At 39.3% G+C, this 27,840-nt stretch overlaps 1 pseudogene; it reads left to right on the forward strand.

Moving 5' to 3' along the window:
• LOC137235668 (uncharacterized) overlaps positions 1-23,577 on the forward strand; it is an 86,465-nt pseudogene extending 62,888 nt beyond the window's left edge.
• The last annotated feature ends 4,263 nt before the right edge of the window (positions 23,578-27,840 follow it).

A 27,840-nucleotide genomic window follows, 5' to 3' on the forward strand; every position in this document is an offset into this window, starting at 1 on the left:
TGGGTATCAAATGAAAGGTGCTAATGAGTATTTTAAAAGGGAGTGGGTCTTAGTTCTATGGGTGGACGCCTTTTCGAGATATCGCCATAAAGGTGGACCAGGGGTGACTCTAGAATGTTTTTGTACGATATGGGTATCAAATTAAGGGTATTAGTGAGGGTTTTAAAAGGGAGTGGTGGTAGTTGTATATGTGAAGGCGTTTAAAAGATATCGACCAAAATGTGGACCAGGGTGACCCAGAACATCATCTGTCGGGTACCGCTAATTTATTTATATATGTAATACCACGAATAGTTATCCTTCCAAAATTCCAAGGGCTTTTGATTTCGCCCTGCAAAACTTTTTCATTTTCTTCTACCTAATATGGTAGGTGTCACACCCATTTTACAAAGTTTTTTTCTAAAGTTATATTTTGCGTCAATAGACCAATCCAATTACCATGTTTCATCCCTTTTTTCGTATTTGGTATATTATTATGGCATTTTTTTAATTTTTAGTAATTTTCGATATCAAAAAAGTGGGCGTGGTCATAGTCGGATTTCGGCTATTTTATACACCAATATAAAGTGGGTTCAGATAAGTACGTGAACTGAGTTTAGTAAAGATATATCGAATTTTGCTCAAGTTATCGTGTTAACGGCCGAGCGGAAGGACAGACGGTCGACTGTGTATAAAAACTGGTCGTGGCTTCAACCGATTTCGCCCTTTTTCGCAGAAAACAGTTATCGACCTAGAATCTAAGCCTCTACCAAATTTCACAAGGATTGGTAATGTTTTGTTCGACATATGGCATTAAAAGTATCATAGACAAATTAAATGAAAAATGGCGGAGCCACTCCCATTTTGAAAATGTCTTTTATTTTTGTATTTTGTTGCACCATATCACTACTGGAGTTTAATGTTGACATAATTTACTTATATACTGTAAAGATATTAACTTTTCTTTTAAAATTTGACTTTAAAAAAAATTTTTTTAAAAGTGCGCGTGGTCGTTCTCCGATTTTGCTAATTTTTATTAAGCAGACATACATATAGTAATAAGAGTAACGTTCCTGCCAAATTTCATCATGATATCTTCAACAACTGCCAAATTACAGCTTGCAAAACTTCTAAATTACCTTCTTTCACAAGTGGGCGGTGCCACGCCCATTGTCCAAAATTTTACTAGTTTTCTATTCTGCGTCATAAGTTCAACTCACCTACCAAGTTTCATCGCTTTATCCGTATTTGGTAATGAATTATCGCACTTTTTCAAATTTTCGAAATTTTCGATATCGAAAAAATGGGCTTGGTTATAGTCCGATTTCGTTCATTTTTAATAGCGATCATCTCAGCGCCCGGAAACCTACATACCAAATTCATCAAGATACCTCAAAATTTACTCAAGTTATCGTGTTTACGGACGAACGGACGGACGGACGGACGGACATGGCTAAATTAATTTCGTTTTTCGTCCAGATCATTTTGATATATAGAAGTCTATATCTATCTCGATTAGTTCATGCCGTTACGGACTACCGTTATGCGAACAAAATTAATATACTCTGTGAGCTCTGCTCAGCTGAGTATAAAAAACTCGAAATCAAACTCGAGCAATCTAGATTAGCGTTGCTCGTCTAATGGCTCGTTTGGCTCCGAATGACTCCCAGCGGCATCATTTTGGCTCCGGGTGGCTTCCAACAACAACCAAATTAAATTCTGTAAAATTATTTCAATGTACACAAAAAATCACGCTATAAGCACCCCGCTTATAAGCATTTCCCGCTTAAAAGCACCGATTCTTTTCTAAAGTTTTGTAATTTTCTCGCTTATAAGCACTGAATAAAAAAATTATATATTATGTATTTCCGACCAGTTCTTATTGAATCTGAAGGTATATTATTAGGCTTTTCCGGTCTAAGTTTTTGTTTTTAAGTGCGAAATAAAATTAAATTATTCCACTTTTCTAAACCAACGTTTCGCTAATAACTTTTTAGCATCATCAGGGGTATGTGTTTATTTGTTAAAACTGTTACAAACAACAAAATACAAAAATGTTAAATTACATACAATTATATTGAGTTTGATAAATCCGTATAAAAAATCAACTAAAAACAGATAATAATACATGAAAAACAAACTTACAATATTGCACCTTGCCGAGGGGTTTTCCTCTTTCGAAATAATTTAAAACTATTATCTTTGAACATACAAAACTTTTGAAAAACATAAAAACATTGAACATTTATGGACAGTAAATCAATACCAACTTAACACTATAGTAATCTCGTCAATACTAAAAACTATTTTCCTAAACACGTAATATAAGCAGATGCTATATTGTCTGTATCTTCTTTCTTGTTAATCGTCTTTTCTCTTCTTTCCATGATTCTCAGGCTTTCTAAAGTGTATCTTGTTGTTTCTTTCCGTTCCCTGTCAATAACCTTCGCATTAGTAAAGTCAGCTGAGTGTCCACTTGATATTATGTGTTGTGATAACGCTGTACTGTTCTTTTGTTTTCTTATATCCGCTTCATGTTCGCCCAGTCTAACACCTAAGGGACGCTTTGTTGTGCCAATATATATTTTGCCGCATTCTTCGTTTGGTTCGTTTGGTTCGCCCAACGCTTTTATTTAATTGTCCGATCAACGCCATAGATTGGTAAGGAGTGTGATGACTAGTACCTAGGACCTACCTAATTATTTTCTAGCTTTTCGTATTATTATTACTTCATGTAAGTATTGTTTTCAATAAAACCGTTTAACTTAAAATTTTTTTTTTAATTATTTTATTTTTAACTTTAACTTTAACTTTCACTTTAACTTTAACATTCACTTTAACTTTAACTTTAACTTTATTTTTAACTTTAAATTTAACTTTAACTTTAACTTCAACTTTAACTTTCACTTTAACTTTAACTTTAACTTTATTATTTTAACTTTCACTTTAACTTTAACTTTATTATACTCAGTTGAGCAGAGCTCACAGAGTATATTAACTTTGATTGGATAACGGTTGGTTGTACAGGTATAAAGGAATCGAGATAGATATAGACTTCCATATATCAAAATCATCAGTATCGAAAAAAAATTTGATTGAGCCATGTCCGTCCGTCCGTCCGTCCGCCCGTCTGTCCGTTAACACGATAACTTGAGTAAATTTTGAGGTATCTTGATGAAATTTGGTATGTAGATTCCTGGGCGCTCACCTCAGATCGCTATTTAAAATGAACGATATCGGACTATAACCACGCCCACTTTTTCGATATCGAAAATTTCGAAAAACCGAAAAATGCGATAATTCATTGCCAAAGGCGGTTAAAGCGATGAAACTTGGTAGATGGGTTGACGTTATGACGCAGAATAGAAAATTAGTAAGATTTTGGACAATGGGCGTGACACCGCCCACTTTTACAAGAAGGTAATTTAAAAGTTTTGCAAGCTGTAATTTGGCAGTCGTTGAAGATATCATGATGAAATTTGGCAGGAACGTTACTACTATTACTATATATGTGCTAAATAAAAATTAGCAAAATTGGATGAAGAACACGCCCACTTTTTAAAAAAAATATTTTTTTGATTCAAATTTTAACAAAAAATTTAATATCTTTACTGTATATAAGTAAATTAAGTCAAAATTCAACTCCAGTAATGATATGATGCAACAAAATACAAAAATAAAAGAAAATTTCAAAATGGGCGTGGCTCCGCCCATTTTCATTTAGTTTGTCTAGAATACTTTTAATGCCATAAGTCGAACAAAAATTTACGAATCCTTCTCAAATTTGGTTGGGGCATAGATTCTATGACGGTAACTGTTCTCTGTGAAAATGGGTGAAATCGGTGGAAACCACGCCCACTTTTTATACACAGTCCACCGTCTGTCCTTCCGCTCGGCCGTTAACACAATAACTTGAGCAAAAACCGATATATCTTTACTAAACTTAGCCCACGTACTTATCTGAACTCACTTTATCTTGGTATAAAAAATGGCCGAAATCCGACCATAACCACGCCCACTTTATCGATATCGAAAATTACGAAAAATTAAAAAAAATGCCATAATTCTATACCAAATACGAAAAAAGGGATGAAACATGGTAACTGGATTGGTTTATTGACGCAAAATATAACTTTGGAAAGAACTTTGTAAAATGGGTGTGACACCTACCATATTAAGTTGAAGAAAATGAAAAAGTTCTACAAGGCGAAATCAACAGCACTTGGAATCTTGGCAGGAATACTGTTAGTGGTATTGCATATATAAATAAATTAGCAGTACCCGACAGATGATTTTCTGGATCACCTGGTCCACATTTTGGTCGATATCGCGGGAACGCCTTCACATATACATCTAAGGGCCACTCGCTTTTAAAACCCTCATTAATACCTTTAATTTGATATCCATATCGTACAAACAGATTCTAGAGTCACCCCTGGCCCACCCTAATGGCGATATCTCGAAAAGGCGTCCACCTATAGACCTAATGCCCACTCCCTCTTAAAATGCTCAGTAACACCTTTCGTTTGATACCCTTATCGTACAAACATTCTAGAGTCACCCCTGGCCCACCCTAATGGCGATATCTCGAAAAGGCGTCCACCTATAGACCTAATGTCCACTCCCTCTTAAAACGCTCATTAACACCTTTCATTTGATACCCATATCGTACAAACATATTCTAGAGTCACCCCTGGTCCACCTTTAGGGCGATTTCTCGAAAAGGCGTTCACCTATAGAACTAAAGCCCATTCCCTTTTAAAATACTCATTACCACCTTTCATTTGATACCCATATCGTACAAACACATTCTAGAGTCAACCCTGGCCCACCTTAATGGCGATATCTCGAAAAGGCGTCCACCTATAGACCTAATGCCCACTCCCTCTTAAAATGCTCAGTAACACCTTTCGTTTGATACCCTTATCGTACAAACATTCTAGAGTCACCCCTGGCCCACCCTAATGGCGATATCTCGAAAAGGCGTCCACCTATAGACCTAATGTCCACTCCCTCTTAAAACGCTCATTAACACCTTTCATTTGATACCCATATCGTACAAACATATTCTAGAGTCACCCCTGGTCCACCTTTAGGGCGATTTCTCGAAAAGGCGTTCACCTATAGAACTAAAGCCCATTCCCTTTTAAAATACTCATTACCACCTTTCATTTGATACCCATATCGTACAAACACATTCTAGAGTCAACCCTGGCCCACCTTAATGGCGATATCTCGAAAAGGCGTCCACCGATAGACCTAAGGCCCGCTCCCTCTTAAAATGCTCAGTAACACCTTTCATTTGATACCCATATCGTACAAACAAATTCTAGAGTCAGCCCTGGTCCACCTTTATGGCGATATCCGTAAATGGCGTCCATCCATAGAACTATGGCCTACTCTCTCTTAAAATACTCTTTAATACCTTCCATTTGATACACATGTCATACAACCACATTCCAGGGTTGCCCTAGGTTCAATTTCCTACATGGTGATTTTCCTTATTTTGTCTCCATAGCTCTCAACTGAGTATGTAATGTTCAGTTACACCCGAACTTAGACTTCCTTACTTGTTTTTAACTTTAACTTTAACTTTCGCCTTAACTTTAACATTCACTTTAACTTTAACTTTAACCTTAACTTTAACTTTAACTTAAACTTTAACTTTAACTTTAACTTTAACTTTAACTTTATTTTTAACTTTAACTTTCGCTTTAACTTTAACATTCACTTTAACTTTAACTTTCACTTTAACTTTAATTTTAACTTTATTTTTAACTTTGACTTTCGCTTTAACTTTAACTTTAACTTCAACTTTAACCTTAACTTTAACTTTCCGGTATGGCTCTTCTCGAGGAAGCGTTAAGCTGCATGGGATCGTTAAGGGCCCAAAAGGTAGATGAGAGCAGAGAATCGGGCCGAAAAAGCAAGAGGGCACGAACGAGCTCAGATTCCCACTCGGAGGACTTGGAAGCCAAAAAGAAACGAGATGAAAGAACAAATACGCTTTCACAAGGTGAGTCTTGGTCCAATGTAGCGCGCCGGAGGCTGAAACAGCGGGCCCAGCCAGCCAAGCAGGCAACCCCCGTCCAAGCTCCTAAAGCTCAAAAACGGGCGAGAAAGAGGAGACAAGCAGCAACTTTCGTGGTAAAACCTGTGGAAGGCAAAAGCTATGCCCAGGTACTAGGGGCCATACGCGGCCAGATCCGCCCTAATGACACAGGTACGGTGGTACGGTCAGTACGAAAAACCAAATCTGGTAACGTACTGATTGAAACGGCGCGCTGCAGTGACCTGACGGCCTTCAGAGCAGCTATAGGTAGTGCAGTAGGAGAGGTCGGTGAAGCACAACAGCTCTCCAAGCGGATGAAGTTGGAAGTACTTGGCATGGACTGTCTCACAACTGAAACAGAAATCCAAGACGCAATAAGGAGGGAGGTCGGAAAAGAAGAAATGACTAGACCTCTCCGTGTCTCTGTGTTCGCAGCAAACCAAAGAGAACAGAAAATGGCGGTCGTCGAAGTGGACGAGAATATTGGCAACGCCCTACTAAAGAAAGGTAAAATTCCTATCGGATGGATACAGTGCCGAATCAGACAGCGAGCAGAAGTACAACGCTGCTTTAGGTGTCTCGGCTACGGACACCGGAAGGCAGAATGCAAGGGTCCAGACAGGAGTAACGCCTGCTGGAAGTGTGGGCAAAGCGGCCACAAAGCTTCGGCCTGTACCGCAGCTCCAAAATGTTACCTGTGTAATACACAGAAGCTCGATCATGTCCCTGGATCTGGAGCATGCAGCATTTTCAGAGCGGCACTCGCTGTTGCAAAGGCCAAAGTCTCAATTCAATAGTGATTAGTTTTATCCAAGGCAACCTAAACCGGAGCAGACTTGCTGATGAGCTACTACAACAGTTGGTCTTAGACCATAAAGCTAACAGCGTTATCATCAGCGAACCCTATAGAGCCCGAAATGATTGGCATATAGACAACACCGGCACCGCCGCAATCTGGATGACAGATGCAAACGCCAATATTGTGAACCGTGTTGCCGGACAAGGCTACGTCCGCCTAACTACGAATAATACCACAATAGTAAGCTGCTACTTGTCCCCGAATGATCCCATTCAAACGTTCAGGGAGAAGCTTGAACTTATTGAAGACGACCTGAGGGACTTAACTAGTAACCTGGTTGTGGCGGGAGACTTTAACGCAAGAGCCGTCGAATGGGGAATGCCGCAGACTAACACCCGTGGAAGGTTAGTCCTTGAGATGGCAGCCAGGCTCGGTTTGAACGTGCTTAACACTGGTACGACCCCTACATACCGACGGCCAGGCTTTGGATACTCGATCCCCGATGTAACACTAGTGTCAGAAAGCCTGCTGCTGACCGCTGCTGGATGGAGAGTCATAGAGGATCTGACTGGCAGCGATCACAACTACATCACTTTCCACCTAAACGATCCCGGTCAGAGGCAGATTCCGAACGGGCCACGCAGAACAAAAGCATGGGACGCATCCATGGTCGACTCTGCCACGTTCTCCGCATCAGTACTGGGGGATGCCCGACGGATAATCAACAACTCCAGTCCGACGGAAGAGACGGTTGAAAAGACAATGAGCTGTCTTCGCCACGCTTGCAACCTCTCTATGCCACGGAGGGGAGTGTGGAGGGGTAAAAAGCAGGTATACTGGTGGAATAGCGAAATCGCGGAGCTGCGGAAAATATGCCACAGGATGCGAAGGCTAGCAACTCGCGCGCGCGGCAGGCCTGAGGCTCTAGAAAAGTCGGAAGCGTACAAAGGAGCGAAGAAAGCTCTTAGTGCTGCCATTAAGCAAAGCAAGCTTAAGTGCTGGAAAGCGCTTTGCGAGGAAGTGGATCGAGACCCATGGGGGCAGGGATATAAGATAGTAATGAAGAAGTTCCGTCCGCCAAACCAGCTGATGGACGAGAACCAAATAAGGAACATTGTGGATGGCCTGTTTCCCACCCAACTGCCTAGGGAGGGCGGGTACGTTACCCATGAAGATCGCAACGTGGAACCATTCCAAGAAGAAGAGCTTAAAACTGCCGTGCGAACTATGAAACCTAGGAAAGCATCTGGGCCCGACGGAATACCCGCAGAGGCAATTAGACTAGCTGCAAACGACTGCCCAGAACTTATGTTGCACATGTACAACAAATGTCTCGAAGAAAGAATTTTCCCCACCATATGGAAGACAGCACGACTGGTTCTCATTCCAAAAGGGAAAGGAGATCCCAGCTCTCCATCATCCTACCGTCCCCTATGTATGTTGGACACAGCAGGAAAATTGATGGAGAGTCTCCTGAAGCAACGCCTCACCAGAGCGTTACAGGACGCCGGAGGACTGTCGCCCAGACAGAATGGTTTTCGGAGGGGGCACTCTACAATAGATGCCATAGCAGAAGTTATAGACGCAGTCAAGAAAGCCGAGACAGCGTGCCACAGAGCAAGACCTATAGTGTTGCTGGTCACGCTGGACGTCAAAAACGCTTTTAACTCAGCCAGGTGGGAGGACATGCTTGAGGCACTAGAAAGCACTTTCAAAGTACCGCAATATTTGTTAGAAATTTTAAGGGACTACCTAAGAGAGAGGTATCTAATATATGAAAGTACTCACGGTCAAAAAAAGGTAAAAATAACAGGTGGAGCAGCCCAGGGTTCGGTACTAGGTCCCGATCTCTGGAATATAACTTATGACAGTCTTCTTCGATTAGACATGCCAGAAAGCACCTTCCTCGTTGCATTTGCAGACGACGTGGCAGCTGTGATAACAGCACCAAGCTGCGAGCTGGCACAGCTAAAATTAAACCAGGTCATGCGTAATGTAAATAGGTGGATGGCTGAGCACGGTCTTCAGTTAGCAACAGCCAAAACGGAGATCGTCATCCTCACAAAGAGACGTATTCCCACTACCAGGAACATGATGGTTGGGGACCAGCCAATAGAAACACTCGCTTCAACGAAATATCTGGGAGTGAGGTTAGACAGCAAACTCAACTTCTCGGATCACATACGAGGGACCTGCGAAAGAGCTGCGCGCATAATAGCGCAGTTGAGTAGATTAATGGCAAACACAGGTGGCCCAAAGCCATGCACAAGGAAGTTGCTTGCATCAGCCTCGGATTCTATACTCTTATATGGTGCAGAAATCTGGGCGGACGCAATGAAATACCGGAAGAACCGAGTCGCCCTCACCTCGGTCCAACGCAGAGGGGCGCTGCGAATATCTTCGGCTTACCGCACGGTATCAGCTGAAGCTGTCCTGGTCGTTGCGGGAACCATACCGATATATCTTCTCGTTGAGGAAAGAAAAACAATATATGACAACGGATCGCAAGCAAGTAGAGCTGCTGTTGCCATGCAGGCGCGAGAAGAATCGATCCGACGTTGGCAAGATCAGTGGAGCAACAGCATCGTAGGAAAGTGGACTAGGGAACTAATCCCTGAACTTGATCCATGGTTGAAGCGACCGCACGGAGAGGTAGACTTTTACCTGACCCAGTTTCTAACGGGACATGGTTACTTCCGCAAATACCTACACAGAATGGGTAAGGTTGATAGCCCGAGCTGTCTGTACTGTGGGGAAATAGACGATGTACGCCACACCTTCTTCGAATGCAGGCACTTCTCCCATCAGCGAAGGAGGGTAGAAGAGGTACTTGACGATCTATCCCCGGGCAGTGTCATCAATAACATGACCTGTCGAAGAGACAGATGGGATACGGTCAGCACATATGTGAGGCATATACTTACCAGTAAACGAGAAGACGGATGCCTAGCCCATTAGCGTGAGAGTAGCCATAGAGCTCACGTAGCGCGCACCCGTACCCGAAGTAATGCTAAACGCGGTCCCAGGTACGGGGATTTGCGCGGGCCGTGGGAGGTTAGGTTTTAGTGGGTAGGCCTTCATGGAAGAAGGGAGTCCTACACTCGGAGAGTCTCGCAGTGAGGCTTAAATATCCCGGTCAGTGCATAAAGCATTTCCTCCTTCCACGAAACACACAAAAAAAAAAAAAAAAAAAAAAAAAAAAAAAAAAAAAAAAAAAAACTTTAACTTTAACTTCCACTTTAACTTTAACTTTAACTTTATTTTTAACTTTAACTTTAACTTTAACTTTAACTTTAACTTTAACTTTAACTTTAACTTTAACTTTAACTTTAACTTTAACCTTAACTTTAACTTTAACTTTAACTTTCACTTTAACTTTAACTTTATTTTTAACTTTAACTTTAACTTTCGCTTTAACTTTAACATTCACTTTAACTTTAACTTTAACTTTAACTTTATCTTTAACTTTAACTTTAACTTCAACTTTAATTTTAACTTTATTTTTAACTTTCACTTTAACTTTCGCTTTAACTTTAACATTCACTTTAACTTTAACTTTAACCTTAACTTTAACTTTAACTTTAACTTTATCTTTATCTTTAACTTTAACCTTTGGAGTGAGGTTAGACAGCAAACTCAACTTCTCGGATCACATACGAGGGGCCTGCGAAAGAGCTGCGCGCATAATAGCGCAGTTGAGTAAATTAATGGCAAACACAGGTGGCCCAAAGCCATGCACAAGGAAGTTGCTTGCATCAGCCTCGGATTCTATACTCTTATATGGTGCAGAAATCTGGGCGAACGCAATGAAATACCGGAAGAACCGAGTCGCCCTCACCTCGGTCCAACGCAGAGGGGCGCTGCGAATATCTTCGGCTTACCGCACGGTATCAGCTGAAGCTGTCCTGGTCGTTGCGGGAACCATACCGATATACCTTCTCGTTGAGGAAAGAAAAACAATATATGACAACCGATCGCAAGCAAGTAGAGCTGCTGTTGCCATGCAGGCGCGAGAAGAATCGATCCGACGTTGGCAAGATCAGTGGAGCAACAGCATCGTAGGAAAGTGGACTAGGGAACTAATCCCTGAACTGAATCCATGGTTGAAGCGACCGCACGGAGAGGTAGACTTTTACCTGACCCAGTTTCTAACGGGACATGGTTACTTCCGCAAATACCTACACAGAGTGGGTAAGGTGGATAGCCCGAGCTGCCTGTACTGTGGGGAAATAGACGATGTACGCCACACCTTCTTCGAATGCTGGCACTTCTCCCATCAGCGAAGGAGGGTAGAAGATGTACTTGGCGACCTATCCCCGGGCAGTGTCATTAATAACATGACCTGTCGAAGAGACAGATGGGATACGGTCAGCACATATGTGAGGCATATACTTACCAGTAAACGAGAAGGCGGATGCCTAGCCCATTAGCGTGAGAGTAGCCACAGAGCTCACGTAGCGCGCACCCGTACCCGAAGTAATGCTAAACGCGATCCCAGGTACGGGGATTAGCGCGAGCCGTGGGGGGTGTTGTTGTAGTTGGTAGGCCTTCATGGAAGAAGGGAGCCCTACACTCGGAGAGTCTCGCAGTGAGGCTTAAATATCCCGGTCAGTGCATAAAGCATTTCCTCCTTCCACGAAACACAAAAAAAAAAAAAAAAAACCTTAACTTTAACCTTAACTTTAACTTTAACTTTATTTTTAACTTTAACTTTCGCTTTAACTTTAACATTCACTTTAACTTTAACTTTAACTTTAACTTTATCTTTAACTTCAACTTTAACTTTAACCTTAACTTTAACCTTAACTTTAACTTTAACTTTATTTATAACTTTAACTTTCGCTTTAACTTTAACATTCACTTTAACTTCAACTTTAACTTTAACCTTAACTTTAATTTTAATTTTAACTTTAACTTTAACTTTCACTTTAACTTTAACTTTATTTTTAACTTTAACTTTCGCTTTAACTTTAACATGCACTTTAACTATAACTTTAACTCTAACTTTAACTTTAACTTTAGCTTTAACTTTAACTTTAACCTTATTTTTAACTTTAACTTTCGCTTTAACTTTAACATTCACTTTAACTTTAATTTTAAAATTAACTTTAACTTTCACTTTAACTTTATTTTTCACTTTGACTTTCGCTTTAACTTTAACTTTATGATCCGGGGTGGGCGTGAGCTTAGCACCTGCTAACAAGCCTACTATAAACGCACGCAAGTCATTTTCTGTCAAAAATGTCTCATGCACATACAACTTGTATGAGAGCAACTCCAAATTGAATTTGCTGCGTGAAAACCTAACTCGATTTCCAATTTTTGTTCTGCGTGACATTTAGATTTGACGTTTGCACACATGCTTTACATTTTCGCAACGCATGCTTATTTGGGTTAAGGCAAAGAACGCCGGTTGTTTGCGTGCGCTAAAAAAACGCAGTGCGGTTTTATTAGTTTGGCTTGTAAGCGACCATATATGTATACGATAAGCGATAGCACAATGGCTACTTCGTGAAAATCAACGACAGCTCTTTTAGTTTGATTTCGATGGTCGTACGGTGAGGAAGTGTTGCACGCGCGCTTAAAACAGAGTTCCAAAGAGTGCGTGTGACACGTGTTTACCGTTCAAGCATTGAAATCAAACTAAATAAATAATTGATTTTGTTTTCGTGCTCGCTACGCGTTCGTGTTTACTAACACATTCTCAATTTGGTAACCTGCCCACCGCTGATTATGATAGAGACCCAATTTTGTGTATTTGGCCTGTTGCTAACACCGAACCTTTTCGAATATTTTCGAGCCTTTTCGGATCTTTTTTGACAAATATCCGTAACGGTTTTTTTTTTTTATTTAGTCGCCAAGCCCGCGATAAATATATGCAATAGCTTAAAACTCGTGTCAATGACCATTCGTCAACCGTCACGCAGTTGGCTTTATTTTATGTTTCATAGTTTTTGTTTTTATACTCAGCTGAGCAGAGCTCACAGTATCACGTATAACGGTAATCCGTAACGGCATAAACTAATCGAGATAGATATAGACTTCTATTTATCAAAATGATCTGGGCGAAAAAAGAAATTCATTTAGCCATGTCCGTCCATCTGTCCGTTGACACGATTACTTGAGTAAATTTTGAGGTATCTTGATGAAATTTGGTACGTATGTTCCCGGGCAGTCATCCCAGATCGTTATTTAAAATGAACGAAATCGGACTATAACCACGCCCACTTTTTCGATATTCGATTATATAAGTAAATTATGTCAACATTCAACTCCAGTAATGATATGGTGCAACAAAATACAAAAATAAAAGAATATTTCAAAATGGGCGTGGCTCCGCCCTTTTTCATTAAATTTGTCTAGAATACCTTTAATGCCATATGTAGAACAAAAATTTACCAATCCTTGTGAAATTTGGTAGGGGCTTAGATTCTAGGACGATAACTGTTTTCTGTGAAAAAGGGCGAAATCGGTTGAAGCCGCGCCCAGTTTTTATACACAGTCGACCGTCTGTCCTTCCGCTCGGCCGTTAACACGATAACTTGAGCAAAAATCGATATATCCTTAATAAACTTAGTTCACGCACTTATCTGAACTCACTTTATCTTGATATTAAAAATGGCCGAAATCCGACCATAACCACGCCCATTTTATCGATATCGAAAATTACGAAAAATGAAAAAAATGCTATAATTCTATACCAAATACGAAAAAAGGGATGAAACATGGTAACTGGATTGGTTTTTTGAAGCAAAATATATATATAAAATATAACCTTAGAAAAAACTTTGTAAAATGGGTGTGAGACCTACCGTCTTAAGTAGAAGAAAATGAAAAAGTTCTGCAGGGCGAAATCAAAAGCCCTTGGAATCATGACAGGAATACTGTTCGTGGTATTACATATATAAATAAATTAGCGGTACCCGACAGATGATGTTCTGGATCACCCTGGTCCACATTTTGGTCGATATCTCGAAAACGCCTTCACATATACAGCTAAGGCCCACTCCCTTTTAAAATACTCTTTAATACTTTCCATGTCATACAAACACATTCCAGGGTTACCCTAGGTTCATTTTCCTACATGGTGATTTTCCTTTATTTTGAATCCAAAGCTCTCAGCTGAGTATGTAATGTTCGGTTACACCCAAACTTAGCCGTCCTTACTTGTTTTTTTTTTTTTTTTGTTCTTTTGTCTGCGATGAAAATTTATTACAAGTTATTGTTAATATATATATGTATATAATATATACCATCGCGACAGGACTGGAATACCAGACAACATACGGTACCGAGTGCCATCAACATATTCACGGATGGTTCTAAGCTTGACGGGAAGGTGGGAGCAGGCCTCTTTTCGCCGGATCTGGGTCTAGAGGTCTCCTTTCGCCTACCAGATCACTGTAGTGTTTACCAAGCGGAAATGATGGCAATACACAGGGCTGTGAACCATCTAGGGTCTATGCCTAAGGATGGTAAACGGGTGTTTATTTTCTCAGACAGCCAGGCCGTATTAAAGGCCCTGGACTCATTCGTCAACAACGCAAATTCGGTCACTGAATACCGCAGATCTCTTAACGAGATGGCTCAGCACTTCAGTATCAGCCTTATATGGGTACCTGGGCACAGGGATATTTAGGGCAATTGCAGAGCAGACGAGCTGGCCAGAAGAGGCACCACCGACCATATCCTTCTGGGAAAGGATTCGGTAGGCATACCCATAGCCACTTTCAGGCTTCGTGTGAACACAAGCAAATGGACTATGGTCAGCCATATCATCGTGTGAGACATCCAGGAAAACCTGGCCCTCATATAACAATGGGCGCACAGAAGCGCTTCTGATTTTAAACAAATCAGTTCTATCGTCCCTGATAAGGGTTCTAACAGGGCATTGCTTAATAGGCACGCATGGTAGAATGGGAGTAACGACCTTCGACTATTGTCGCAGCTGCAGATGTACAGAAGAAGAAGAGAGTGTCCAGCACCTTCTCTGTCATTGTTTCAATACTTGAAAACTTATGCCGATAAACGTTTTTTTTTATTGAGATATTTAAAGGAAAGGAAAGGAAAGAAAAGGAAGGAAAAAAGTTTTTTTTCAAATGTTATAATTTGCTTTCGATAACAAAAGTTTAGGAACGAGTCATTTATTTTTATGGACGAGTTATCGATTATGAATCGAAAATTTGTCAAAATTGTATAAAAAGTTATCGATTTATTACCAAGAAGTTATGCAGTTATCAAAAATTATTTTATATCAAAATGTTATGGATTTTCTCTTGTTTTTTAAGACTCTTTGGCTTTATTATTTCATAATTTTTCATCCTTTATGATAAAAACAACGTTCATAAGAAGCATTTCAAGAAAAATTATTATTTTCTTCAATGTTTTGAACATTAGCAATCGCTACTCCGAACCAAAATTTAATAGCCCTAATATACATATGTACATATATGTTTATAATCCACATCTTCAGTTTATTTTCTTTAACACAACATAAAATTTTATGTACATCCTAAGCTTCCAATAAACTCCTCACATTCAATTTTGACATCTGTCTGGCGCTTCCTTTGAGATAAGCAGCCACTCAGCTAGTGGCTCAAGCTAAATAAACCCATAATAAACATTTATTCACAGCACATCATGAAAGTGCTCCAATGAATGCCAATTCATTGCCGCTGACACTGGTTTTTGTGTTATTAAATAAAATAACTAATACGTGTACATAAGTATTTATATACATTCTACTGTTTAATCTTTTTCAGAAAAGAGTGTTTACACATTTCCAGATTTGTTACGAATACGCATCCATACCGAGAAATCTTCTATATTTTGTTTTGACCGACAGCTTGTTTGGCATGCAAAAGATAACATAAATCCTTTTTGAAATTTGTAGTTAATTAGCGAAACTGGCAGACACTATCCTGCCCGAAAATTTGTTCGGCTGCCTTTAAAAGATGGTCCTACTTTTCTGCTGTCTTTATCATCATCGGCTTTTCGATTTTCAACTTATATCCTTCCCTTATTCCCTTCGTTTCCATAAACTGCTCTATCTTTTCGTCCCTCCCACTCCCAAGTTCCTTCCTACTTCCACTGTCATTTTTATTCCCACTTCCACTCTCACTAACATTTTCACCCCCACTTGTACTGTAATTCCCATTACTATTATCTTCCCTTCGCCCACTCCAACTCCCAATTACATACCCACTCTCCACACAGTTCCATCCCCTTTACCACGCCTAGCTCAATTTCCTTATGTATAGAATATACATATATACCTAATAGTGGTAGAGACCAGACCAACTGACTATAAAAATTTCGTCAGGATCGGTTTAGAATTTAAGAAAGCCATAGTACACTGTATAGACAACACAAAAAGTACCATGCCAAAAAATTTAAGTTGCCTCACAGGTAAATGGCACCGAGTTTTTATTTATATTTTTATCGGTAAATAGTCCCCAAAATAATTTCTCGATTTTCTATCCTAGCTAATCTCAAAGTAGTCCAGAAACTTTTTCGAAATAGTACTGAAATTGCCCCAAGTTATCCCTTAAAAATTACCTGGTGGCCTCGAAATTATCCCTAAGGTATACCGGAAACCATAGCTAAATTATTTCGAAAGAGTTCCCACAACATTTCCGAAATGTTCGCAAAGTAATTTGTTTGCAATTTTGAAATTATTCCGAAATGATTCCACAATAGTCCAGAAATTATACCAAAAAGTCCGGGAGACAATTAAATGCATTTGAGAACAGAGATAATGTATTTGAGAAACGGGCAAATGTAATTTGATAAATGGAGAAATGTAATTCAGAACAAGTGAAAAGCATTAATAAAGTACAAAGTATGTACTGTGCAAAAGAATAAAATATACAAGGAAGGCAATTGGGATAAAGCTCACAACAACTAAGGCATGACGTGGCCGAATGCGTTTATAACACTTCAACCATCGTAGGAGTGCGGATTTAAGTCCCAATCCCGGGAGAAAAGGCTTTGAAGAGATTTACAAGGTATAATCGGAAAAGCTGTCGCCTTGTCCGTAAAATTTTTCAAATTTTGTTACGAGGGATTAATTATTTTTGAGGCGCTGGAAATGTTGTGTAATGCTTGATCGGAATAGGGGCGTGGCATCGTTGATTAAAAAAAAAATGTTTCGCAATTTCCACTTACAATAAAACTTGGTAAGTGGAATTTCATCGATACACAACTATTTTTCACTAAGATATAGCTTATTATTCTAGTCTACGACACTATTAAACATCCTTTATATATAAAAGTGGGCGTGGTCTTTAACCGATCCCGATCATTTTTAGTAGAAATATTTCCTGCCATAAAGAAAATATGTGCACCCAACCTTGTTACGATCCGTTAATTTTTCTTCGAGTTATGGCTCCCGAAACATAGAAAATTGCTTAATCAAAAAAGGCGCGGTGCACACCCATTTTCAAAAATTTTAATTTCTTGCTTTTTTGTGTTATAATTCCACTTGGGAAATGAAACTCCATTGATATAAAGCTCTTCTTTTTCAAAAAATATAGCTTATTTTATTCATCAACGACCCTTTTAAATATCTTTTATATAAAAGTGGGCGTGGTTCTTAGCCGATTTTTTAGTTTTTCTTGGAAGAACTCTTTATAGTAAAGACAACCTCTCCGTCGAATTTTGTTATGATAGGCCTAGTGGGTTTTGATTTATGATTAATAATATTTGTATAATTGATTTTATCATAAATGGGCGGTGTCACGTCCATTTTAAAAAGTTTTCAAAATTGTATCAAGAGTCTATATATCAGTTCAACCATCAAATTTCAAAAATAACGATGGAAAACCAGTGTATGGTGCTGTCATTGAAAATTAATCTTAATTATAATAATATTAATTTTGTTTTAGTCCTCAACAGCCTAGTTCTATAATTAAGATAATTTTATACATAGATCAACAGTAGTTAATAAAAATCAACACAATTTGCGCTTATGCTCACCTGGTTTTAATTTTTGCTTAAGCCACAAAACTAATTAATTAATTCGTTGTCCAGCTTACACAGTCTTGTACAAAATAAAAGCACATACTGAATGATTACTTCCAATTTGATACATTGTTATTTGCTCTCCAGTTACTAAATGCTATTTATCTAACATATGAAATAGCCTTGAAACTTTGAACATTCTAAAATATTTATTAAAAATTCAATGACCAGAAAACTTTCAGGGGTCCCAAATTGTCTATGGTTAGGCATGTTCCTTGAGCAACATCAATATGTATATACTGCCGCATATATTTTTAGAAGGGCAGTGAGAAATAAAAATAAAAATTAAATACTTGCCGTGATTTATCTCTTTCAATTTACATCGTGCTACCTACGTGGGACCTACGTATTTTATGCCGATTCTGAACAGCATCTGCAAGGCAAATGAATTTACACGGAGAAGCTTTTTATGGCAGAAATACGCTCAGAGTGGTTTGCCAAATCACTGCGCACAGTGTTCCGTGTAGAACAAGCTAGCTGGACAAAAACAAAGCAGGAGTGGCCGTAATTTGCGTTGAATAATTTACAAAAGTAGTGTTGGATATTACTTTTCATAATACTTTTAATTAAACACTTTTACATAATTTTTGTGATGGATTCTAAGCTCGACGGTAACTTGAATTTTTTAATGGTAATCTTTTCGCAATTAGAATATTTTTAATATATTTAAGATTCAGTTATTAGGAGGAAAAGGTACTTTTTACCTACATTTTTAATTTTAGAAAGGGAAAATTTCTATGTACCCGCTTGTACCCGTGTTCCTTATGTTATAGTCCCAAGTATTTTCTAATAGTCGAAAGAAAAAATCAATGCGAATTCTTTGCACATATATTTTTAATTTTTTTTTTTTTTTTTTTTTTTTGGAGATTTAGTATTAACCATACCAAGAATGGAGTTTTTTGAAATTTGGTGGAAATATTCGAAAGAGTCTAGAAATAAGGAGTTATTGAGTTGTATTTTATTTAAAGCTGATTTAAGAGAAGTAAGTGAGCATTCATTAAGAAATTTAAGTCAACAAATTTCAAAATATTCGTCCAACATCGATGAGAAATGCAACAGCTCTGGAAGACATCGGGAGCGATTTTGTAATAAAAACTCGGAGTGGCTTTCGGGTCTTGATGTGATGAGTTAGTTTATGCGGCAGAAGTATCAACGTGGATGTCCGGCAACAGGAATATTGCTAATGTTATAAAAAGTTCATAAAAAACCACAAAAAAACGACGAACAAGGTAACATGTGAGCAAGGTGCAAGTTGTTTGAGCAGTGTGGAAGCTTTTGCATACTATGTAGACAGCAAGTCGACGACTCATGGGTACAAAACGACTCGTATCAAGGCAGGCCATAAGGTCTACCCATCATTATATAGTTTAAGAAAAGCTAAAGCAGAATGCTTCCCAAGTGAGATTGATGTGGGTGAAACCAGTGCTGAAATTAAAGTTCAAGCTGTATTAGATAAAACTGTTGAACCTTTAATTTTAGAAAATCAAGAAGTTCTTCTTAGTTTGTTACCTATATCTGTGTCATTTACTTTAATCAGCAAGTGGAGTTGCGGTGGAAGTTCTGGTCATAGTACAAAAATTCACAGCAGTGCTGACACTGATGAGTTTTTATTTATATTTTCTTTCATTCCTACGATATTTTCTTTCATTCTACGATGTATTGTCGTCCAATTAAATTTATTTTCTCTAAGGAAACAAAACATTTTATTGTTTCTGAAACGAACAAAGTTTTAGAGGAGGTAAATGCTTTGTTGCCAACAAAGTAGTTTCTCGAAGAATGCGAGGTTTCTGTAAATCACAACATGTTCCAAAAAATGATTGACGGAGAAGTTTACAATGCTTTGACTGAAACTTCTTCCGCACAAAAGTGTTACATTTGTGGTGCCACTCCAAAAGATATGAATTACGAGACACGGGTTTTTATCCCTAACCGAGATAATCTTGGTTTTGGCTTGTCTACTCTCCATGCCCGGATAAGATGTTTTGAATGCTTGCTTCACATAAGTTATCGCCTCGAAATAAAAAATGGTAACTTAGGAAAGAGGCAGATAAAGAGAGTGTTAAGCAACGTTCCAACGAAATCCAGAATAAATTTAAAAGTGAACTTGGATTGATAGTAGATCAACCAAAACCAGGATTCGACAATACCAATGATGAGATTACGGGATTGGATGTAACGCTCATCAAAAGATTCGATACTCTTCTTCGCGCATTAGTATCTGGGTATAATATCAATATCCAAAGATTTGAGATATTTGCGAGTGAGACTAAAAACTATACATAGATCTCTATCCGTGGTTTTATATGCCTGCTACAGTTCATAAAATCTTAGTGCATAGTACTGGTAATTTTGCCTATTCGTCAACTTTCTGAAGAAGCACAAGACGCCCGTAACAAAGATTTGAGACGATTCAGGGATGATAACACACAAAAGCAGTCGCGTATAGCCACGAATAGAGATCTTATGAATATGTTACTTATAACATCGGATCCCTTTGTTAACAGCTTAAGGGAGATACCCAAGATGAAATTATGAACAAACGAAAAATATTAAAATCAGTAAACTAGGCAGCTCCGGAATAAAAACTCAGACATTTTTCTGCGACAATTTATTCTAAATAAATAATTAATTCAACTAATCATATTTCATTTATATATAATCCTCGTGGGAGTTTTAGCACAACAATTTTCTCCCCTATGTTTTCCGCTTCGGATATATGTCAAAAATTCTTCCTAAACGCCCTGAAGTAGTGCCATTAAAAGACTCAAAATTAGCAGTATATAACGCCAATAAGGCTCATATATGACATCGGAAGGAGACCTGTATAAGACTGTTTGCTGGGTTGTTTGTTTAAAATCAAAACGAAATTTTTTTAATTTCAAATGACGTATAAATTTAATTGCTGAATTGTAATTCCAAGCAGCCTCGATTCACATGATTTTTAAATACCCAAAAAAAAGATACAAAAAAGGGTACCCATAAAAATGGTAAATACCCGGTAGAATCCCAACTCTAAAAATATCAGAAAATAATTTTGTCCAGCTAGCTTGTTCTACACGAAACACTGTGATGCGTGGCGACCTTGAATATATAAAATTTTTCTAATTGAAAAACTTGTTTCTAAATTTTCTATGTTACTTTTCCCGGGACTGAACTCATGACCTTCGGTGTGTTAGGGGGAGCACGCTACCACCAAACCACGGCGGCCGTGGGGAATGAGTATGTTGCTTTTATTTTGAACAATATTGCCGAATTTCTATATCTTATATCTATATTGCAAAGCAATATGTGAATATGCGTGCGGAGGGGTTTTATGTTTATGCCCTTTAGTAAATTTAACTAATTGTCAACTATCTCACAGCTATATTGTGATAAAACAATCGCACAACTAGTCGGCTGTCTTTTTTTCTAAAGGCAACTGACAATTTTAAAATGAGACTGTCCTATGAGATATCCAATCTCAAACTAGTTCTAATGTCTTCCAAAAGCTATTACTTCGGTTAATGTGCGAACGTTTTAGCAAAACACCAGTGCCTAAGGACGGGAAATGGGTGATTATTTTCTCAGATGGCCAGGACGTTCTGAAAGCCTTGCGTCGACAGCACAAAGTCGCTCACTGAATGCGCCGGGGTATCTTAATCAGATGGTTCAGCACTTTAACATCAGCCTTATATAGGTACGGAGACGCAGAGATATCGAAGGCAAATGTAGCGCTGAGGCCAAAGGAGGTACGACAGTCCACATCCTTCCTGGAAATTATTCTGTGCGAGGACGAACAATATGAGTAGGGCAAATATATTCTGGTCAGCGCTCCCTATATGCCAGTCATAGAAGTTGGTTTGGTTTTCTTGTGATTAAATATACGTCGGGGCTATCATTCCAGATAAGGACTCTTACTGGTAACTATTTATGTTTTTTTATAGATATAGAATTCTACGATTAATGCAGAAGCTGCAATTGTATTCACGATGAAAGCGTGCAGTATCCATTACAAAGTGTAAGGGAGTAGGCTTTTCTAGGTCAACCTATTTTCAGTGATCTTTTGGAGCTGCGGAAGGTCGAAATAAGGGCGATAGTTAAATTCATTAACACCGCGAAGTGGCTCGATCCGCAGTTGGCGGTAAAGTAAGGCCCAATTGTGGGGCTGGTAATGTAGTTTCTCGACCTAGTACTTTTTTACCTTACCTAGCCCAGTCCATGGTAAATGAAAATGATTGAAATGTACTCGGAAATGGAAGATTAGTACTGGGCTTACAGTTAACTCCAGTTTTAGACAATACTTTAAATATATGTTGCAAAAGTCAGAAAATTCTAGTTGTAAACTTGTAAAGATTCTGCTTTGACTTCTGGGTGTTTCTGGAAATTCAAATATGTCAAGCAATACCCTCAAGGCCTGTACCAATTAAATCATACATACTTCGGACATTGTTTGAGACGTGAGTAAGGCTTCTAAGCTATTTAAAGACCGTGTATGTGTTTATGCACTTCTAAATGTTAGCAGCATACGTTTCTACTTAAAAATGTTTCCCTTGTACTTAGGTTTGTTTAACACTATGGACATATTCAGTCTATGTGAGGTCTTTATTTAACGTAGGTTTGTTTAAATTCTTTTTTATACACATGCTGGTATACGTACTTCCGGCATTTCTGGTTAACATTTATACATACATGTTAAGGATGCGCGGTGATCACTTCGTTTTACTCGGCTTAAGGACTTACCGAAGTTTGCAGCGACAGCTCACCGTAAGGTGCGTCTGCAAACGGGGATCTGTTTTGGATCAAGCGACCAGATACATACGTAAATGATTCATTATTTACTAAGTCCCGGACTGAATTGTGTGCTGATCTTGGGGCCCGCCATATAAAAACCACTTCCAAACCTCTGATGAGAACTGTTTCATCTAATAATGACCACAGCAAATATTGTGCCTAGTGTACGTATAATAGCCTACCCTATCAAAGGAATGTGCTTATGACCAGCTCCCCAATCGATATTCTCCTGAATGTAAAGACTGACATCAAAGCATGGAAAGGAGACAATAGGGCCTTGCGGAATATAGCACACTCGGCGGAAAAAGAAGACAAAAGACATATTCACGACGTTGGTTTTGCCTTTTCCGGTAAGTATTGCTGTTCAGGGCTATGAATGAGAGAGGATAGGTTATTGCCCGGAAGCTGTTCACGAATCAAATAGCTGACGTTTACTCCCCTAGCACTTCAAACCTGCCATCAGAGAGTTGTATTTAGCCTCAAAAAGTAACCGAACCGTGGGACCACATTTCCCACGCACTGCATATCATGTCCATGGGTTGTCCACATATGTAGTATTATAGCAATCCTGGGAAAACAACTGGGAGGATAAGGACAGGCTGACAATAATAACGCAAGAATGGTAACGTAGACTGACAATGACCTCTTCAAACAGGGAGGCAAAGGACTAAGGAAAAATGGACAACGAGACGAAGTTTTAGCTGTCTTCAAAGATGAGGAATCGGCTCAGTCTTGCCTTGCAGCCACATCAATATTGACAGATATTAATTTGAAACTGTTCCCTACTTCGCCAATATGTGTACTAACTTTAATGGCTAAAAAATATCAGCATAAAGTTTCAACGGAGGGCGTTGCTTGCCACAAAAATCCTAATGATGCTGGTCAGACGACGACAGTGCCAACAGCAACAATTAAGGCAGATCAGCTTTACTTATGTATAAGCAGATCAAAATAAAACTTAACTTCAGTTGAGAGGAATTTGTTAGAAAAGCGTAAGTGAGCAACAGAATAAAATGACAAAAACAAAACAAAACAAAAAGAAAACCCAGATTATAAGTATTAAATGTTATATAATCCAGCAGCTTATGTGATTACTGTCAACGGGATACGGGCATAAACAGAAGAATAAATTCTTAAAAAAACAGGACGCAACAAGTGGGAAAACCAACTTGGCAAATATGTAGTAGATGAAAAGGGATTTGGAAAATATTTAGATCCGAATTCGCAACATACACATGCTTATCACAAAACAAGTGACATGAAAGAAATTAATAAGAATAAAACTTACGGAACTCGTCTCAACGAAGTTTGTATTTGATAAGCTTCGACTTGAACTTGAATAGGACATTAAGATAACTATAGAATATTCGTATTTTTAAAAAAGCGAGTTAACTGGGTCTTCAAAATGTTGAATATCTCAAAACCTTTCTGAAATATCGAAACTTGCGATTATTCACTTTGTGCTCTTTCATCTCATCGATGATTCGTTTTTAGGTCCTTATATGCAAGCAGATATAATGGCTTTGACTCAAGTCGCTTTCGAAGCCATTTAGAAACTTCGTATAAACCTGATGGAATTAGATCGTATAAATGCTTTCGACTAAAATCAATAACATTTGGTGTGTCTAGTTTCGATAAGCTATCAAGATAACCAAAATTTAGCTTCCGTGTTATAGCTAGAGCCAGATATTAAGAGAATGCTGATCAGTGTCTTTGGTAGTTAGGTCTCTAACTATTGCAGTGGTCATTATGCCAATAGATCAATGATCGCCGCATAAGCGGCTATAAGTTTATGGATGTGATTAAGTTAGAAGACTACGTAGCTTTCGCTCGTTGTATCCTGATATTATCCCACTTTTGCTATGCTTTGTTCACGTAAAAATTTCGTAGTCCCCCTTACCTAAATATAAAAGATATAAAAGTATAACTCCCTCTAAGATGGTTACATCTTCATTTTCTACTGCTGAATAATATCAATATCATTCGAGTTTCCTATTGCCTGGAATCCAGATAATAAATATGTCTAGATTGTGTATTTCTGGTGAGATTTTGGTTGTTCCGAAGAGCTTGATCCAATACTTGAGCCATACGTCAGCACCGGTCGTATCTCTAGCCATAGCATCAACTCCACCTTAAGACCCCTTTTCTTCAGACGAACTTCTAATGCTTAAGGACCTATCAAATAGTACTTACGATTAACAATCTATGGCAAACTGAAGTGGAATGAGTGTATCGAGGAAAGCCTGTGTTGCTTTATACGCTTTTGGAAATGGGGTCCAAGAGTCTGAACCCACATTTCAACACCCGCCTGCTTAGTTTTGTTTTTTTCATAATTTCACTTTAAACGGAAAGCAAGATACACGAAATCAGGATTGTCACATCGACAGCGTACGTCTCAAGGTTCTAGCAAACATTTTTAGTAATGAGCCATAGAGACGTGAAAGAATCGCGCTTTGTGGTAACAAAAAGTGGCGTAATGTGCACATAAAATCCTTGCATGAAGATTAATTTTTGTTCACTGTTGACGGATATAAATTCGAAACTGTGAAGGGGTTCGACTATCTGGGAAGAGCATTAATAGCAAAATAACTCTTGCCAATAAATGCTATATTTGACTAGGCAATTGAAAATTAAGGTCTTCTCTCGACGAACAAAAACCACGCTATACAAGTTGCTCATCATACTTGTCCTGATGTAAGTATGGTTCGAAATCATGGAAGCTGTCGAAAGGAGTGTTCGAGAAAAAGGTTCTCCGGAAGATTGATGGCCCTGTCTGTGATGCTAATGGTGACTATCAAAAGTGGTATGTATAATGATGCGCTGTATGAACTTTATCCAGACATGAAGATAGCGCAACGAATAAATATATAAAATGCGAATAGACCAAGATGCTCTGATTAAGAAAGTGCTTCAATCGACACTCGCATTTGAAAGCAGAAGTTACCTTCGCTGATAAATACGGCCAGAATCTTACTTTTGCTACGACAATGACCTCCAACATATTTCTCGAGAAACTAAGTTGGCAAGCTAGGTGCTAGACGACTATATCTGATAACCGCCCCTCGATAGAGCCGCATGCAGACAGAACTTGCATTTCACTATTGCTCAGCTCTCTCTCTGATCTCTGAGCACCTCACTGAAGTTGCGCTCGCCAATTTTGAAGTTCACTTTCAATGAGCAACTCCCAAAGGTTGACTGGAGTTGTTGTTGTTGTTGTAGCAATGTTTCGCCCCACCTAATAGCTGCGACCGATCACAAACTGCCATCAATATCCTGTAACGGGAGCCCAAGGAAATTTGCTGCTTCGACAGGGGTGGACCATAACGAAAGGGGTGTTAGAGGCTTTGGTTCCACATTACAATTAAAAAATGGTCGGTGTCATTTGGGGACACATTGCAAGCGGGGCATACATTTTGTATGTCGGGGTTTATTCTGGATATGAAAGAGTTTAACCTGTTACAGTATCCAGAACGAAGTTGAGCTAGAGTGACTCGCGTTTCCCTGGGGAGTATGCGTTCCTCTTCCGCAAGTTTTGGGTACTGTTCCCTGAGTACTGGAATCACCGGGCAATTCCCGGCATAAAGGTCCGACTCCTATTTGTGGAGTTCACCAAGGATCTGCTTGTGTTTTTTTGCTTCATAGGGCTGAGTTCTCAAGTGCCGTATTTCCTCAAAATGCTTACGGAGATGACTCCTTAGGTCCCTAGGCGGTGTTGTCTCATCAATCAGATGTCTGTTGGGATGCCCAGGTTTCTGGGTATTCAACAGGAACTGTTTGGTTAGCATCTCATTTCTCTCCCTGATGTAGAGTATTCTCGCCTCATTATGTAGATGCTGTTCTGGGGACATAAGAATACAGCCCATGGCGGTTCTGAGCGCAGTATTTTGGCAGGCCTGTAGCATCTTCCAGTGGGTATTTTTAGGCTTGGCGACCATATAGGGGACGCGTAGCACGCTAATTGCTTTGTATGTGGTAATGAGCGTTTCTTTGTCTTTTCCCCAAGTACTGCCAGCAAGGGATTTGAGGATTTTATTACGGCTCTGGATTTTCGGAACAACTGCGGCTGCGTGCTCACAAAAATGTAGATCCTGATCAAAGTCACACCCAAGAGTTTGGGGTGTAGGGCAGTCGGTAGCGTAGTGCAATCGACGTGGATGTCCAAAATGGTCGACATTTGGGACGGCCAAGTTGAAAATAAGGTCGCGGATGATTTAGTCGGTGATAACGCCAGGTTTCGCGAGGCGAAAAAACTGAATAGATCAGGGAGGTAGCCGTTTATTCTGTTGCGAAGCTCATCGATCTGTGGGCCCGGGCCTGTGGCCATTATTGTGCAGTCATCGGCGTAAGAAACGATAGTTACTCCTTCCGGCGGCGAGGGTAGTTTTGGTATGTAAAAATTAAACAAAAGTGGGGGTAGGACACCACCCTGTGGCACCCCTTGTTTAATTCTTCTTGGCTTTGACGTTTCGTTTCTGAATTGAACCGATGCCTGCCGATCACCCAGTTAATTTGCGGTCCACCTTTTAAGACATGGGGGAAGGGTAGAACCTTCCAAATTTTGCAGTAACGTGCCATGGTTGACCGTATCAAAAGCTTTTGATAGGTCTAGCGCTACGAGTACTGTTCTATGGTGGGGCTTCTGATTTAAACCAAAATTTATCTGGGTGGTTATGGCATTTAGCGCGCTGTGGTGCTATGGAGTTTTCTAACACCATGCTGATGACAGGCTAGCTGCAAATTTGCTTTGAAGTAGGGGAGCAAAATGGTTTCAAGCGTCTTGGCTACTGGCGATAAGAGAGATATCGGGCGATATGACTCTCCTATGTTAGCTGGTTTCCCACGCTTTAGTAGCGGGACCACCTTGGCCATTTTCCATTTTTCGGGTATGAAAAAGGTGGAAAGAGACAGGTTGAAGACATGCGCTAAATATTTGAAACCCTCTTTCCCTAGGCTTTTAAGCATCGGCATGGCTATGCCGTCTGGGCCCACGGCTTTGGATGGTTTAGCATGAAGGTTGGCATCTTCAACTTCTTTGGCGGTGATGGTATTGGTGACGCGCTGAACTTATGTTTATGTGCGTGTCTGTTGGCCCTCCGTCTGTCTTTGTCGACCGTAGAATGCATAATATATTGTCGGCAGAAAGCGCTCCCGCATTTTTTTTGCAGCCGACAGCACTTTATCGCCAAAGACGATGGAAAATTGGTATTTGTGCCTAGAC

Source organism: Eurosta solidaginis, unplaced genomic scaffold (assembly GCF_040869045.1).
Source record: "Eurosta solidaginis isolate ZX-2024a unplaced genomic scaffold, ASM4086904v1 ctg00001046.1, whole genome shotgun sequence".
NCBI classification, from domain to species: domain Eukaryota; kingdom Metazoa; phylum Arthropoda; class Insecta; order Diptera; family Tephritidae; genus Eurosta; species Eurosta solidaginis.